Raw genomic sequence first — 18,329 nt, forward strand, 5'->3', positions numbered from 1 at the left:
TTTTCATAGTGCAAAATAATTGTGTATAGCAGAAGAAAATACTTGTAAACCTCATTATAATCTCGCCATGTCATTTCATTTGAAACTTGAATCTCCAGCAATGTGCCTTAAAAGAAGGCTATTATTTAACTCCGGTTTAGTAAACTGCTCGATGCGTAAATGGTCACCACTTTATAATGCACATTGTTGAAGAAAAGATTCAAGTTCAATCATGCTGTTTATGGTCATTTTCACTTTGCACATGTCTTTTGTACTACGACAACATATCTCCATGTCTTCTTGCTCACATCTGTCCCAACCTCACACAGTCGTGACCTTCCTTAACAACTGAAATAGCTGTTGTCTGGCTTTATCTGGCTTAGACTGACCCCTCCATGGTGACTGAGATACGTCCCAAGTGGCACCCTATTCCCTATATAGTGCACTAATGTTGACCAGGTCCCAGTGCACTATATAGGGATAGGGTGTCTTTTGGGATGCATTCTGAATTCAACACTTTACCGTGTGGCTTGTAATCTGCAGTAGTGTATAGTCCAGATTGACTGGAGCACAGATTGTGTTGTGTGGCTAGAGTCTCTGGCAAGGGTGAATTGACAGTTTCCTGCTATTAGCATGCCTTTCGTGTGCACAGCGTGCTCAGAAACTACAGCCGACCCCTTGTCCTTTCATTGTCTACGGCCAAAATCACCAACAGAGTGATCCAACGCAGTAAAATCTTTTAGAGCAAACAAACATTCACACTTTCTATTTATCTGAACTGTGTGTACCTCAGGCCGTAAAAGGCAAATCACTTTTGAGTGAAGAAGGAGGAAATGTTTTGCTTCTGAGACCGAGACGATTACTCATGGGAAGAGAAACTGTACGTGAACTGCAGCGCTAGTCTCTTTTGAAAACATATTAATGACTTGTTGTTTCTGTAATTATGGGTAAATTGCGTTAATTTGACAGGGGCGTGGACTGCGAACTCTGAACTGTGCGTTTAAAGAGCGTGAAAAGGGTTGAATGGGCTGTTTGCTGTCTCCAACACTTTCAGATGTTTTCACATAGTGATCTCTCTGTGATCATATGGTGTACTGTACACGATAAAGCCAAGCAACTACAAACAGTTGGCTACATCTTACTATACACATGATTTAAATGTACGTAGAGAATAAATCACAGCTCCATTCGTTTGGTATTCTAACCCTATCTGGAGTCGCATAAGTAATACACTGGGCTCCCGTGTGGCGCAGCAGTCTAAGGCACTGCATCTTTAGTACAGGAAGTGTCATTACAGTCCCTGGTTCAAATCCACACTGTATCATATACAGCTGTGATTGGGAGTCCCATAGGGCAGCACCCAATTGGCTCGGGTAGATAGTCATCGTAAATTAGAATTTGTTCTTAATTAACTGACTTGCCTAGTTAAATGAAGTTTGAAGAAAATCAAGTAAAAAGATATATATAAAGTTGGGTTACAGTAGGTGATACCTAATAGAGAAATAACATGCTGGAGTTATATTCTCTTATTTGCAGTGATTCAATGTTTGGACTGTAATGTCTTCATTAGTCCGAAGAACGACAGAAGACACACTCTGAACAATACATTGCATGTGAATATTCCTCCCTTCCTGTGGCCTCATATAACTCCAGCCATGATAACCTTGTTGTGTCAGGGAAAAGTTCAGTAGAAAGTATGAGACTGTGTCTCATATGAAACCCCAAAGCCACATGGTTTGGTTCACAAGCCCATCTACTGCTTGATATTAAGTCATATGATTCTTGTTGATTTATGGGCATACCAAGTGGAGTGGATAGCAGTTTGGCTTAGGATAGAAATAGAGCTGTCTGAACATGGGAACGTGCCTGGATAGCCAAATAATCTCTGACACTTCTGTATCCCTTTTGACTCCAACAGACAGACAGTCCCCAACGGACAGACAGACAGTCCCCAACGAACGGACAGACATTCCCCAACAGACAGACAGTCCCCAACGGACAGACAGACAGTCCCCAACGGACAGACAGACATTCCCCAACAGACAGACAGTCCCCAACGGACAGACAGACAGTCTCCAACGGACAGACAGACAGTCCCCAATGAACGGACAGACATTCCCCAACGGACAGACAGTCCCCAACGGACAGACAGACAGTCCCTAACGGACAGACAGACAGTCCCCAACGAACGGACAGACATTCCCCAATGGACAGACATTCCCCGACGGACAGACATTTCCCGACGGACAGACATTCCCCGACGGACAGACATTTCCCAACGGACAGACATTTCCCAACGGACAGACAGACATTCCCCAACGGACAGATATTCCCCAACGGACAGACAGATATTCCCCAATGGACAGACATTTCCCAACGGACAGACAGATATTCCCCAACGGACAGACAGATATTCCCCAACGGACAGACAGACATTCCCCAACGGACAGACATTTCCCAACGGACAGACAGATATTCCCCAATGGACAGACATTTCCCAACGGACAGACAGACATTCCCCAACGGACAGATATTCCCCAACGGACAGACATTTCCCAACGGACAGACAGACATTCCCCAACGGACAGATATTCCCCAACGGACAGACATTCCCCAACGGACAGAAAGTCCCTATATTCCTGTCTCTCTCACTCCAGCTCTTCTCTTTATTTTTTACTATTTTTCCCTCCCTCCCTCCCTCCCTCCCTCCCTCCCTCCCTCCCTCCCTCCCTCCCTCCCTCCCTCCCTCCCTCCCTCCCTCCCTCCCTCCCTCCCTCCCTCCCTCCCTCCTCCATCTTTGTCTGCTACATACTTCTCCCCCTACTCTTGTTTAAAGCCTGAGTCTGCTCCCGACCAATGGGCTGTGGTTGCCTGTGAAAACCCATTCACATGGAACTGGTTAGGAAGGCATTCTTTCCATGGAGAAAATGTCTGGCACCAAGCGACAGTACCGTAATACAGAAACCATACAGTAAATGGGAGGTGTCTGCTAATCGCACCCCTCCGTAAGCTCCCTCTTCCTCCTGTTCTACCACTTCCATTAGAGAGAAAGCAGGGAGGGATGGAGAGAGGGAAGGGGGGGGGGGATCGGGGGACAGACGGTTCAAACCTAAAGATCTGTGACCTGTCTTTCTTGTTGTTCATTTACAGAACGAGACATGAAGTATACAATTCCGACATTAAAATCAATTTAAAGGAAATGCATCGATGGCTAAGTTTTGGAAGCTGGAAAATGCTCCCATTGTTCCTCCTCCTTCCTCTATGTTTCAACAAAAATGCACCCAGAACTCAAGGCGAGTCAGCAGGCAGTGTAATTGTCTTGTGTGTCTTGGCTTTCCAAGCTGGGCTTGAGAAATGCTCTCGAACACAGAGATACAGCATGATGGTGTATCACAGAGTGATGACATGCATTGAGATACCATGCTAACATGCTAAACACTAGCTTACCAATACCATGGGTGTGGTAGACTGGGGGTGACTGACTACTTCAGCTCTAAGGAAATCAGTAGTGATGCTAACTTCGCTAGTTAAATGATGATGGACGATGGATGGATCAAGAGAGAGGTTTGTTTCTCCAGTGGTGAGAGTTTGATTATCATAATGTAAAAATGCTGCAAATAAGGATTGACTGAGGGTTGGAGGACATTAGAAGACATCGACTCTGTATGTTTTCTTCCTGGATGGATGTTTAACAATATTAAGATGGGTTATAGAATAATTCTAATGAAAACACACCATTGTGTACTTAGAACAATGGGGAAAGGAAAGCTACAGTTGGTTCTAGTGTTGAACACAGCCCAACAGAATATCATTCCCTCCATTTTAGACAGCTTATCATTTCTACTAGTTCAAAATTGGTTTGTGAAAAAAAAAACAGAAAAACTATGTGACCGGCAATAAGATATCCAGAAATATTCTGTTTAACAAACCCTGACTTTTTATTTTTACCCCTTTTTCGTGGTATCCAATTGTTATTAGCTACTATCTTGTCTCATCGCTACAACTCCCGTATGGGCTTGGGAGAGACGAAGGTTGAAAGTAATGTGTCCTCCGATACACAACCCGCCTTGCTTCTTAACACAGCACACATCCAACCCGGAAGCCAGCCGCACCAATGTGTCGGAGGAAACACAGTGCACCTGGCAACCTTGGTTAGCGCGCACTGCGCCCGGCCCACCACAGGAGTCGCTGGTGCGCGATGAGACAAGGATATCCCTACCGGCCAAATCCTCCCCAACCCGGACGACGCTAGGCCAATTATGCATCACCCCACGGACCTCACGGTCGCGGCCGGTTACAACAGAGCCTGGGAGCGAACCCAGAGTCTCTGGTGGCACAGCTAGCGCTGCAGTACAGCACCCTTAACCACTGCGCCACCAGGGAGGCCTAAACCCTGACCTTAACCTAATTGGAAATCAAAAATCGCTTTGCACGTCCCTTTAGTCTCTCCCTTAGTGCTGCCTCTTGACAGGGCATGACAGGCTTGACCTCTCCAAATAACCCTTAATCTTCAACCCAGTCTGTCTCTACTCACATACATATCAAATCACATTTTATTGGTCACATACACATGTTTAACAGATGTTATTGCGTGTGTAGCAAAATGCTCGTGGGTCCATTTGAGAATTAATGAAATCGCATATCTTCATTTTTGATTCCACTTATCAGATGAGGAAAGAAAGGAGGGAGGGAGGAATGGAAAGGAAAGGAAGGAAGGAAGGAAGGAAAGGAAGGGGGGAGGGAGTAAAGGAAGGAAGGAGGAAAGGAAGGAAGGAAGGAAGGAAGGAAGGAAGGAAGGAAGGAAGGAGGGAGGGAGGGAAGGAGGGAGGGAGGGAGGGAGGGAGGGAGGGAGGGAGGGAGGGAGGAAAGGAAAGGAAAGGAAAGGAAGGAAGGAAGGAAGGAAGGAAGGAAGGAGGGAGGGAGGGAGGGAGGGAGGGAGGGAGGGAGGGAAGGAAGGAAGGAAGGAAGGAAGGAAGGAAGGAAGAAAGGAGGGAAGGAAGGAAGGAAGGAAGAAAGAAAGAAAGAAAGAAAGGAAGGAAGGAAGGAAGGAAGGAGGGAGGGAGGGAGGGAGGGAGGGAGGGAGGGAGGGAGGGAGGGAGGGAGGGAGGGAGGGAGGGAGGGAAGGAAGGAAGGAAGGAAGGAAGGAGGGAAGGAGGGAAGGAGGGAGGGAAGGAAGGAAGGAAGGAAGGAAGGAAGGAAGGAAGGAAGGAGGGAGGGAGGGAAGGAAGGAGGGAGGGAGGGAAGGAAGGAAGGAAGGAAGGAAGGAAGAAAGGAAGGAAGGAAGGAAGGAAGGAAGGAAGGAAGGAAGGAAGGAAGGAAGGAAGGAAGGAAGGAAGGAAGGAAGGAAGGAAGGAAGGAAAGAAAGAAAGAAAGAAAGAAAGAAAGAAAGAAAGAAAGAAAGAAAGAAAGAAAGAAAGGAAGGAAGGCGGGAAGGAGGGAGGGAAAGGGAAGGAAGGAGTAAAGGAAGTAAGGAGGGAGGAAAGGAATCTTATCGACAGTTTTGAGCCCAGTCACTGTCTCTTTATGGCCTCAATCAACCATTAGATTTCTCCTCTGACGTAACAGCCAAATCAATTCACTTCAGCCATCATCTGACCACGATGAAAAAAATATTTCAGAAATTCCTCTTGCTCTGGAATTTGGACTTGCTTCCTGGATTGGGAACTGTATTTACTCTATCCTGATTGTTTGGGTTCCGGTTGCCATTCCAGGGAGGAATTGCTGGTTCTGAAATGGAAAATCTGTTCAAAAACAAGAACAAAGGAACCTTAAATGTTTTGTATTTGCTGAATGATTTTCCTCTCAATGCCTTCTCATTGTTTCTCTTTGCAGCGTGGACGCTTGTAGAAGGAGTCTCTCAGCAAGACAGAACTGAAAATTATACCACTCCGTGAGGTGGTGATAGTCAGGCTCTTATCAGTGTAGTACAGATCTGTGTATGTGAGCGTGTGTGAGCCATAGAGGGTGTGTGTGTGTGTGTGTGTGTGTGTGTGTGTCTCTGAGAGTTTTAGCAGAGACCACCTATTGTCAGAATAACCTGCCAGAAATACAAATCAAATTGTATTTGTCACATGCGCTGAATTAAAAATGGTAATTTTTGATTTAGGCAAGTCAGTAAAGAACTCATTCTTATTTACAATGACAGCTTAGGAACAGTGGGTTAACTGCCTTGTTCAGGGGCAGAACGATAGATGTTTACCTTGTCAGCTCAGGGATTCGATTTAGCAACCTTTCGGTTACTGACCCAACACTCTAACCACTAGGCTACCTGCCGCCCCAAATACAACAGGTGCATTCAGGGCGGCAGGTAGCCTAGTGGTTAGAGCGTTAGGGCAGTAAGTGAAAGGTTGCTAGATCAAAACCCTGAGCTGACAAGGTAAAAATCCTAGTTAGACTTTACAGAGAAATGCTTACTTACAAGCCCTTAACCAACAACAACAGGTGTACCTTACAGTGAAAGGCTGACTTACAAGCCCTTAACCAACAACAACAGGTGTAGTAAACCTTACAGTGAAAGGCTTACTTACAAGCCCTTAACCAACAATGCAGTTTTAATAAAAATAAGTGCTAAAAATAGATAAGTAACAAATAATTAAAGAGCAGCAGTAGAATAACAATAGAGGGGCTATATCCTATATATATCCTATATATCTGGTACAGAGTCAATGTGCGGGAGCACCGGTTAGTTGAGGTAATATGTACATGTAGGTAGAGTTAAAGTGACTATGCATAGATGAAAGACGGAGGGACAATGCAACTAGTCGGAGTGTCCATTTGATTAGCAGTTCTGTGTGTGTGTGGAATAGGAGGCTACTGTAACAACACCGTTCAGAATGTGGGCTTCTCCTTCCTCCATCCCCTCTGTATTTTCCCCTCTTTTATCCCTGAGGTCGACCATCCCTGTCCTCTAATCTCTATGGAGCTCTCTTTCCCAGGGTGAAAACACTGACATCCTTCTTCTCTCCTCTGTTCCCATCTCCCTTTTATCAGTGTCAAATAATGAGCCAGGGGAATTGGAGCTCAGGTACAATATGGCCAGGTTAGCCAAGAGGGAGGCTGGCCAAAACATCACTCCTCTCCACCCATTCCTTCATCTCTGTCTCTCCCGCCCCTGAAATGCCAGTCAGGGTTCTTGGCAAAACCCCAGGACCAGCACAAAGGAATTTTCCCCTGAAATGTATATCAATTTCAGAGACTGCCTGCACTTTCAACACTTTCAAAACTTTCAACAGTTCTATCCCTTTCTGTCCCTGTATATTTATCACTTTTCTTTACTCCCTCTCCCTGTTCTCAGTCCTCCTCTCCTCCTCTCCCTCTCCCTGTTCTCCCTCCTCCTCTCCTCATCTCCCTCCCCTATGTCCCTCCCCCCTCCCTCCTCCCTCCCCTTCCCCTGTCCTCCTCCCCTTCTCCCCTCTCCTCCTCTCCCTCCCCCTGTACTCCCTCTCCTCCTCTCACCCTCTCCCTCCCCCTGTTCTCCCCCTCCTCTCCTCCTCTCCCTCCCCCTATTCTCCCTCCTCCTCTCCTCCTCTCCACCCCCTATTAACCCTCCTCCTCTCCTCCTCTCCCTCCCCTGTTCTCAATTCTCCTCTCCTCCTTTCTCTCCCCCTGTTATCCCTCTTCCTCTACTCCTCTCCCTCCCCCTGTTCTCACTCTTACTCTCCCCTCTCACTCATCTCCTCCTCTCCTCTCCTCCTCTCCTCAACTCTCACCCTCTGTTCTCACTCCTCCTCTCCCCTCCCACTCCTCTCCTCCTCTCCCTCCCTCTGTTCTCCCTCCTCATCTCCTCCTTTCCTCCTCTCCTCATCTCCTCATCTCCTCCTCTCCCTCCCTCTATTCTCCCTTTCCCCTCCTCCTCTCCTTTCCTTCTCTCCCCCTCTCCACCCCTCCCCTGTTCTCACTCCTCCACTCCTCCTCTACTCTCTCCTACTCTCCTCCTCTCTTCCTCTCCCCCTCTCCTCTCCTCCTCCCTCCTCTCCCCCTCTTCTCCTCCCCTCATCTCCTCCTCCTCTCCTCCTCTCCCCCTCTCATCCTCTCATCCACTCCCCCTCCCCTGTTATCACACCAATCCTTCTCTCCCTCCCTCTGTTAGCCCTCTTCCTCTCCTCCACTCCTCCTTTCCTCCTCTCCTTCTCTCCCCCTCTCCTCCTATCCCCCTCTCCTCCTCTCCCCATCTCCTCTTCTCCACCTATCCTCTCCTCTCTCCTCCTCTCCTCCTCTCCCTCTGTTCTCACTCCTCCTCTCCTCTTCTCCCTCCCTCTGTTCTCACTCCTCCTGCCCTTCTCCTCTCCTCTCCTCTCCTCTCCTCTCCTCTCCTCTCCTCTCCTCTCCTCTCCTCTCCTCTCCTCTCCTCTCCTCCTCACTCCCTCTCATCCTCTTCTCTTCTCCCCCTCTCCCCATCCTGTGTTCTCATCTTCTCTTCTGTTTTGTCTCCTCCCATGTTCTCTCCTTTTCCCTCTCTCTGGTTTTCCACAACAGTCATTCCTCACTCCCTCTCTTTTGTCCTTCGCTCCTCTTTATTCCCTCCCTCTGTCTTTCTCTCTCTCTTCTCTCCTCTCCTCCACCTCTCTGTAGCCACTGTGGTGAATGCCATACATTCCATTGTAAGGTTATAGCAGACAAAGGTTGTCCAGAATGACCTGAGAGAGAGAGATCCTCAGAGCCTAATACAGAGAGAGAACCTCAGAGCCTAATACAGAGAGAGATATTGAACCTCAGAGCCTAATACAGAGAGAGAGAGAACCTCAGAGCCTAATACAGAGAGAGAGAACCTCGGAGCCAAATACAGAGAGAGAGAACCTCAGAGCCTAATACAGAGAGAGAGAGAACCTCAGAGCCTAATACAGAGAGAGAGAACCTCAGAGCCTAATACAGAGAGAAAGAACCTCAGAGCCTAATACAGAGAGAGAGAACCTCAGAGCCTAATGCAGAGAGAGAGAACATCAGAGCCTAATACAGAGAGAGAGAGAACCTCAGAGCCTAATACAGAGAGAGAGAACCTCAGAGCCTAATACAGAGAGAGAGAACCTCAGAGCCTAATACAGAGAGAGATAACCTCAGAGCCTAATACAGAGAGAGAGAACCTCAGAGCCTAATACAGAGAGAGAGAACCTCAGAGCCTAATACAGAGAGAGATAACATCAGAGCCTAATACAGAGAGAGAGAGAGAACCTCAGAGCTCAATACAGAGAAAGAGAGAGAGAGAGAACCTCAGAGCCTAATACAGAGAGAGAGAGAACCTCAGAGAATAATACAGAGAGAGGGAGAACCTCAGAGCCTAATACAGAGAGAGATAAACTCAGAGCCTAATACAGAGAGAGAGAACCTCAGAGCCTAATACAGAGAGAGGGAGAACCTCAGAGCCTAATACAGAGAGAGAGAACCTCAGAGCCTAATACAGAGAGAGAGAACCTCAGAGCCTAATACAGAGGAGAAACGAGGGAATGTGAACGAGAGGGGGAAGAGAAAGAGATGAAGAGAGCAGCAGTAAATATAGACTTTATAGACAAGAAAATAAAAGAAGGAAGGAGAGCGAACGATGGAGAAAGGAGTCAAGAGGGATTATAAACACCACACAAATATACACACACCCTCCACCCATAAACACCACACAAATATACACACACCCGCCACCCATAAACACCACACAAATATACACACACACCGCCACCCATAAAAACCACACAAATATACACACACCCGCCACCCATAAACACCACACAAATATACACACACCCTCTACCCATAAAAACCACACAAATATACACACACCCACCACCCATAAACACCACACAAATATACACACACCCGCCACCCAATTACCAACAAATACACAGCACTCACAGACCATGTATACAACCCCACCTATGCATACACCCTAAACAGACACACAACACACTAACACACACCTGTGAACAGACCCCTTACATTAGCACATAGTGGGACCATTTGACATAGCCCTGGGTGGGGTACAGGGTGGGACATATTAGCGACGCCAGCCCTCTCCGTCAGAGCTTATTTCAGGGATTTGATGCATATCCACAGCTAAACAGGCTGTATGATGCAATGGTGTGGGTTTCCACTTAGCAAAACACCACGGTTTGTTTTTGCGCTTTTTCATGGAGAGGAATGGAGAGGGTGGGGAAGGGTGGAGAGAAGGGAGAGGGTGGGGAAGGGTAGAGAGAATGGAGAGGGTGGGGAAGGGTGGAGAGAATGGAAAGGGTGGGGAAGGGTGGAGAGAATGGAGAGGGTGGGGAAGGGTGGAGAGAAGGGAGAGGGTGGGGAAGGGTGGAGAGAATGGAGAGGGTGGGGAAGGGTGGAGAGAAGGGAGAGGGTGGGGAAGGGTGGAGAGAATGGAGAGGGTGGGGAAGGGTGGAGAGAAGGGAGAGGGTGGGGAAGGGTAGAGAGAATGGAGAGGGTGGGGAAGGGTGGAGAGAATGGAGAGGGTGGGGAAGGGTGGAGAGAATGGAGAGGGTGGGGAAGGATGGAGAGAATGGAGAGGGTGGGGAAGGGTGGAGAGAATGGAGAGGGTGGGGAAGGGTGGAGAGAATGGAGAGGATGGGGAAGGGTGAAGAGAATGGAGAGGGTGGGGAAGGGTGGAGAGAATGGAGAGGGTGGGGAAGGGTGGAGAGAATGGAAAGGGTGGGGAAGGGTGGAGAGAATGGAGAGGGTGGGGAAGGGTGGAGAGAATGGAGAGGGTGGGGAAGGGTGGAGAGAATGGAGAGGGTGGGGAAGGGTGGAGAGAAGGGAGAGGGTGGGGAAGAGTGGAGAGAATGGAGAGGGTGGGGAAGGGTGGAGAGAATGGAGAGGGTGGGGAAGGGTGGAGAGGAATGGAGAGGGTGGGGTAGGGTGGAGAGAATGGAGAGGGTGGGGAAGGGTGGAGAGAATGGAGAGGGTGGGGAAGGGTAGAGAGAATGGAGAGGGTGGGGAAGGGTGGAGAGAATGGAGAGGGTGGGGAAGGGTGGAGAGAATGGAGAGGGTGGGGAAGGGTGGAGAGAATGGAGAGGGTGGGGAAGGATGGAGAGAAGGGAGAGGGTGGGGAAGGGTGGAGAGAATGGAGAGGGTGGGGAAGGGTGGAGAGAATGGAGAGGGTGGGGAAGGGTGGAGAGAATGGAGAGGGTGGGGAATGGTGGAGAGAATGGAGAGGGTGGGGAAGGGTGGAGAGGAATGGAGAGGGTGGGGAAGGGTGGAGAGAATGGAGAGGGTGGGGAAGGGTGGAGAGAATGGAGAGGGTGGGGAAGGGTAGAGAGAATGGAGAGGGTGGGGAAAGGTGGAGAGAATGGAGAGGGTGGGGAAGGGTGGAGAGAATGGAGAGGGTGGGGAAGGGTGGAGAGAATGGAGAGGGTGGGGAAGGATGGAGAGAAGGGAGAGGGTGGGGAAGGGTGGAGAGAATGGAGAGGGTGGGGAAGGGTGGAGAGAATGGAGAGGGTGGGGAAGGGTGGAGAGAATGGAGAGGGTGGGGAATGGTGGAGAGAATGGAGAGGGTGGGGAGGGTGGAGAGAATGGAGAGAATGGAGAGGGTGGGGAAGGGTGGAGAGAATGGAGAGGGTGGGGAAGGGTGGAGAGAATGGAGAGGGTGGGGAAGGATGGAGAGAATGGAGAGAGTGGGGAGGGTGGAGAGAATGGAGAGAATGGAGAGGGTGGGGAAGGGTGGAGAGAATGGAGATTTTATTTATTTTTATTTTACCTTTATTTAACCAGGTAGGCAAGTTGAGAACAAGTTCTCATTTACAATTGCGACCTGGCCAAGATAAAGCAAAGCAGTTCGACAGATACAACAACACAGAGTTACACATGGAGTAAAACAAACATACAGTCAATAATAAAGTATAAACAAGTCTATATACAATGTGAGCAAATGAGGTGAGAAGGGAGGTAAAGGCAAAAAAAAGGCCTTGGTGGCAAGGTAAATACAATATAGAAAGTAAAACACTGGAATGGTAGTTTTGCAATGGAAGAATGTGCAAAGTAGAAATAAAAATAATGGGGTGCAAAGGAGCAAAATAAATAAATTAATTAAATACAGTTGGGAAAGAGGTAGTTGATAGGGCTAAATTATATGTGGGCTATGTACAGGTGCAGTAATCTGTGAGCTGCTCTGACAGTTGGTGCTTAAAGCTAGTGAGGGAGATAAGTGTTTCCAGTTTCAGAGATTTTTGTAGTTCGTTCCAGTCATTGGCAGCAGAGAACTGGAAAGAGAGGCGGCCAAAGAAAGAATTGGTTTTGGGGGTGACTAGAGAGATATACCTGCTGGAGCGTGTGCTACAGGTGGGAGATGCTATGGTGACCAGCGAGCTGAGATAAGGGGGGACTTTACCTAGCAGGGTCTTGTAGATGACATGGAGCCAGTGGGTTTGGCGACGAGTATGAAGCGAGGGCCAGCCAACGAGAGCGTACAGGTCGCAATGGTGGGTAGTGTATGGGGCTTTGGTGACAAAACGGATTGCACTGTGATAGACTGCATCCAGTTTGTTGAGTAGGGTATTGGAGGCTATTTTGTAAATTACATCGCCAAAGTCGAGGATTGGTAGGATGGTCAGTTTTACAAGGGTATGTTTGGCAGCATGAGTGAAGGATGCTTTGTTGCGAAATAGGAAGCCAATTCTAGATTTAACTTTGGATTGGAGATGTTTGATATGGGTCTGGAAGGAGAGTTTACAGTCTAACCAGACACCTAAGTATTTGTAGTTGTCCACGTATTCTAAGTCAGAGCCGTCCAGAGTAGTGATGTTGGACAGGCGGGTAGGTGCAGGTAGTGATCGGTTGAAGAGCATGCATTTAGTTTTACTTGTATTTAAGAGCAGTTGGAGGCCACGGAAGGAGAGTTGTATGGCATTGAAGCTTGCCTGGAGGGTTGTTAACACAGTGTCCAAAGAAGGGCCGGAAGTATACAGAATGGTGTCGTCTGCGTAGAGGTGGATCAGAGACTCACCAGCAGCAAGAGCGACCTCATTGATGTATACAGAGAAGAGAGTCGGTCCAAGAATTGAACCCTGTGGCACCCCCATAGAGACTGCCAGAGGTCCGGACAACAGACCCTCAGATTTGACACACTGAACTCTATCAGAGAAGTAGTTGGTGAACCAGGCGAGGCAATCATTTGAGAAACCAAGGCTGTTGAGTCTGCCGATGAGGATGTGGTGATTGACAGAGTCGAAAGCCTTGGCCAGATCAATGAATACGGCTGCACAGTAATGTTTCTTATCGATGGCGGTTAAGATATCGTTTAGGACCTTGAGCGTGGCTGAGGTGCACCCATGACCAGCTCTGAAACCAGATTGCATAGCAGAGAAGGTATGGTGAGATTCAAAATGGTCGGTAATCTGTTTGTTGACTTGGCTTTCGAAGACCTTAGAAAGGCATGGTAGGATAGATATAGGTCTGTAGCAGTTTGGGTCAAGAGTGTCCCCCCCTTTGAAGAGGGGGATGACCGCAGCTGCTTTCCAATCTTTGGGAATCTCAGACGACACGAAAGAGAGGTTGAACAGGCTAGTAATAGGGGTGGCAACAATTTCGGCAGATAATTTTAGAAAGAAAGGGTCCAGATTGTCTAGCCCGGCTGATTTGTAGGGGTCCAGATTTTGCAGCTCTTTCAGAACATCAGCTGAATGGATTTGGGAGAAGGAGAAATGGGGAAGGCTTGGGCGAGTTGCTGTTGGGGGTGCAGTGCTGTTGACAGGGGTAGGAGTAGCCAGGTGGAAAGCATGGCCAGCAGTAGAAAAATGCTTATTGAAATTTTCAATTATGGTGGATTTATCAGTGGTGACAGTGTTTCCTATCTTCAGTGCACTGGGCAGCTGGGAGGAGGTGTTCTTATTCTCCATGGACTTTACAGTGTCCCAGAACTTTTTTGAGTTAGTGTTGCAAGAAGCAAATTTCTGCTTGAAAATAAGATAATAAGATAATGGAGAGGGTGGAGAGAATGGAGAGGGTGGGGAAGGATGGAGAGAATAGAGAGGGTGGGGAAGGGTGGAGTGGAATGGAGAGGATGGAGACAATGGAGAGAAATGGAGAGAATGGAGAGGGTGGGGAAGGGTGGAGAGGAATGGAGAGAATGGAGAGAATGGAGAGGAATGGCGAGGGTGGGGAAGGGTGGGGAGAATGGAGAGGATGGGGAAGGATGGAGAGAATGGAGAGGGTGGGGAAGGATGGAGAGAATGGAGAGGGTGGGGAAGGGTGGAGAGAATGGAGAGGATGGGGAAGGGTGGAGAGAATGGAGAGGGTGGGGAAGGGTGGAGAGAATGGAGAGAATGGAGAGAATGGAGAGGGTGGGGAAGGGTGGAGAGAATGGAGAGGATGGGGAAGGGTGGAGAGAATGGAGAGGGTGGGGAAGGGTGGAGAGAATGGAGAGGATGGGGAAGGGTGGAGAGAATGGAGAGGGTGGGGAAGGGTGGAGAGAATGGAGAGGGTGGGGAAGGGTGGAGAGAATGGAGAGGGTGGGGAAGGGTGGAGAGAATGGAGAGGGTGGGGAAGGGTGGAGAGAATGGAGAGGGTGGGGAAGGGTGGAGAGAAGGGAGAGGGTGGGGAAGAGTGGAGAGAATGGAGAGGGTGGGGAAGGGTGGAGAGAATGGAGAGGGTGGGGAAGGGTGGAGAGGAATGGAGAGGGTGGGGAAGGGTGGAGAGAATGGAGAGGGTGGGGAAGGGTGGAGAGAATGGAGAGGGTGGGGAAGGGTAGAGAGAATGGAGAGGGTGGGGAAGGGTGGAGAGAATGGAGAGGGTGGGGAAGGGTGGAGAGAATGGAGAGGGTGGGGAAGGGTGGAGAGAATGGAGAGGGTGGGGAAGGATGGAGAGAAGGGAGAGGGTGGGGAAGGGTGGAGAGAATGGAGAGGGTGGGGAAGGGTGGAGAGAATGGAGAGGGTGGGGAAGGGTGGAGAGAATGGAGAGGGTGGGGAATGGTGGAGAGAATGGAGAGGGTGGGGAAGGGTGGAGAGAAGGGAGAGGGTGGGGAAGAGTGGAGAGAATGGAGAGGGTGGGGAAGGGTGGAGAGAATGGAGAGGGTGGGGAAGGGTGGAGAGGAATGGAGAGGGTGGGGAAGGGTGGAGAGAATGGAGAGGGTGGGGAAGGGTGGAGAGAATGGAGAGGGTGGGGAAGGGTGGAGAGAATGGAGAGGGTGGGGAAGGGTGGAGAGAATGGAGAGGGTGGGGAAGGGTAGAGAGAATGGAGAGGGTGGGGAAGGGTGGAGAGAATGGAGAGGGTGGGGAAGGGTGGAGAGAATGGAGAGGGTGGGGAAGGGTGGAGAGAATGGAGAGGGTGGGGAAGGATGGAGAGAAGGGAGAGGGTGGGGAAGGGTGGAGAGAATGGAGAGGGTGGGGAAGGGTGGAGAGAATGGAGAGGGTGGGGAAGGGTGGAGAGAATGGAGAGGGTGGGGAATGGTGGAGAGAATGGAGAGGGTGGGGAAGGGTGGAGAGAAGGGAGAGGGTGGGGAAGAGTGGAGAGAATGGAGAGGGTGGGGAAGGGTGGAGAGAATGGAGAGGGTGGGGAAGGGTGGAGAGGAATGGAGAGGGTGGGGAAGGGTGGAGAGAATGGAGAGGGTGGGGAAGGGTGGAGAGAATGGAGAGGGTGGGGAAGGGTAGAGAGAATGGAGAGGGTGGGGAAGGGTGGAGAGAATGGAGAGGGTGGGGAAGGGTGGAGAGAATGGAGAGGGTGGGGAAGGGTGGAGAGAATGGAGAGGGTGGGGAAGGATGGAGAGAAGGGAGAGGGTGGGGAAGGGTGGAGAGAATGGAGAGGGTGGGGAAGGGTGGAGAGAATGGAGAGGGTGGGGAAGGGTGGAGAGAATGGAGAGGGTGGGGAATGGTGGAGAGAATGGAGAGGGTGGGGAGGGTGGAGAGAATGGAGAGAATGGAGAGGGTGGGGAAGGGTGGAGAGAATGGAGAGGGTGGGGAAGGGTGGAGAGAATGGAGAGGGTGGGGAAGGATGGAGAGAATGGAGAGGGTGGGGAGGGTGGAGAGAATGGAGAGAATGGAGAGGGTGGGGAAGGGTGGAGAGAATGGAGATAATGGAGAGGGTGGAGAGAATGGAGAGGGTGGGGAAGGATGGAGAGAATAGAGAGGGTGGGGAAGGGTGGAGTGGAATGGAGAGGATGGAGACAATGGAGAGAAATGGAGAGAATGGAGAGGGTGGGGAAGGGTGGAGAGGAATGGAGAGAATGGAGAGAATGGAGAGGAATGGCGAGGGTGGGGAAGGGTGGGGAGAATGGAGAGGATGGGGAAGGATGGAGAGAATGGAGAGGGTGGGGAAGGATGGAGAGAATGGAGAGGGTGGGGAAGGGTGGAGAGAATGGAGAGGGTGGGGAAGGGTGGAGAGAATGGAGAGGGTGGGGAAGGGTGGAGAGAATGGAGAGAATGGGGAAGGGTGGAGAGAATGGAGAGAATGGAGAGAATGGAGAGGGTGGGGAAGGGTGGAGAGAATGGAGAGGATGGGGAAGGGTGGAGAGAATGGAGAGGGTGGGGAAGGGTGGAGAGAATGGAGAGGATGGGGAAGGGTGGAGAGAATGGAGAGGGTGGGGAAGGGTGGAGAGAATGGAGAGGGTGGGGAAGGGTGGAGAGAATGGAGAGGGTGGGGAAGGGTGGAGAGAATGGAGAGGGTGGGGAAGGGTGGAGAGAATGGAGAGGGTGGGGAAGGGTGGAGAGAAGGGAGAGGGTGGGGAAGAGTGGAGAGAATGGAGAGGGTGGGGAAGGGTGGAGAGAATGGAGAGGGTGGGGAAGGGTGGAGAGGAATGGAGAGGGTGGGGAAGGGTGGAGAGAATGGAGAGGGTGGGGAAGGGTGGAGAGAATGGAGAGGGTGGGGAAGGGTAGAGAGAATGGAGAGGGTGGGGAAGGGTGGAGAGAATGGAGAGGGTGGGGAAGGGTGGAGAGAATGGAGAGGGTGGGGAAGGGTGGAGAGAATGGAGAGGGTGGGGAAGGATGGAGAGAAGGGAGAGGGTGGGGAAGGGTGGAGAGAATGGAGAGGGTGGGGAAGGGTGGAGAGAATGGAGAGGGTGGGGAAGGGTGGAGAGAATGGAGAGGGTGGGGAATGGTGGAGAGAATGGAGAGGGTGGGGAAGGGTGGAGAGAAGGGAGAGGGTGGGGAAGAGTGGAGAGAATGGAGAGGGTGGGGAAGGGTGGAGAGAATGGAGAGGGTGGGGAAGGGTGGAGAGGAATGGAGAGGGTGGGGAAGGGTGGAGAGAATGGAGAGGGTGGGGAAGGGTGGAGAGAATGGAGAGGGTGGGGAAGGGTAGAGAGAATGGAGAGGGTGGGGAAGGGTGGAGAAAATGGAGAGGGTGGGGAAGGGTGGAGAGAATGGAGAGGGTGGGGAAGGGTGGAGAGAATGGAGAGGGTGGGGAAGGATGGAGAGAAGGGAGAGGGTGGGGAAGGGTGGAGAGAATGGAGAGGGTGGGGAAGGGTGGAGAGAATGGAGAGGGTGGGGAAGGGTGGAGAGAATGGAGAGGGTGGGGAATGGTGGAGAGAATGGAGAGGGTGGGGAGGGTGGAGAGAATGGAGAGAATGGAGAGGGTGGGGAAGGGTGGAGAGAATGGAGAGGGTGGGGAAGGGTGGAGAGAATGGAGAGGGTGGGGAAGGATGGAGAGAATGGAGAGGGTGGGGAGGGTGGAGAGAATGGAGAGAATGGAGAGGGTGGGGAAGGGTGGAGAGAATGGAGATAATGGAGAGGGTGGAGGGAATGGAGAGGGTGGGGAAGGATGGAGAGAATAGAGAGGGTGGGGAAGGGTGGAGTGGAATGGAGAGGATGGAGAGAATGGAGAGAAATGGAGAGAATGGAGAGGGTGGGGAAGGGTGGAGAGGAATGGAGAGAATGGAGAGAATGGAGAGGAATGGCGAGGGTGGGGAAGGGTGGGGAGAATGGAGAGGATGGGGAAGGATGGAGAGAATGGAGAGGGTGGGGAAGGATGGAGAGAATGGAGAGGGTGGGGAAGGGTGGAGAGAATGGAGAGGGTGGGGAAGGGTGGAGAGAATGGAGAGGGTGGGGAAGGGTGGAGAGAATGGAGAGAATGGGGAAGGGTGGAGAGAATGGAGAGAATGGAGAGAATGGAGAGGGTGGGGAAGGGTGGAGAGAATGGAGAGGATGGGGAAGGGTGGAGAGAATGGAGAGGGTGGGGAAGGGTGGAGAGAATGGAGAGGGTGGGGAAGGGTGGAGAGAATGGAGGGAAAATTTGACTTATGACCAGGTGTTTTTTCCCTCTTCTGGGGAATGTCTCACCTTGTAAAAGCAACTGTGTGGAAGAAGACTGGCCAGTTGACGGGTAGATACAGTAGGAACTGTAAAGAGTGAATGGTACTGAGGTTCTGTAGAGAGTGAATGGTACTGAAGTTTTGTAGAGAGTGAATGGTACTGAGGTACTGTAGAGTGAACGGTAATGAG

Source organism: Oncorhynchus mykiss, chromosome 30 (genome assembly GCF_057628025.1).
Source record: "Oncorhynchus mykiss isolate SJ-2025 chromosome 30, ASM5762802v1, whole genome shotgun sequence".
Classification (NCBI taxonomy): Eukaryota; Metazoa; Chordata; class Actinopteri; order Salmoniformes; family Salmonidae; genus Oncorhynchus; species Oncorhynchus mykiss.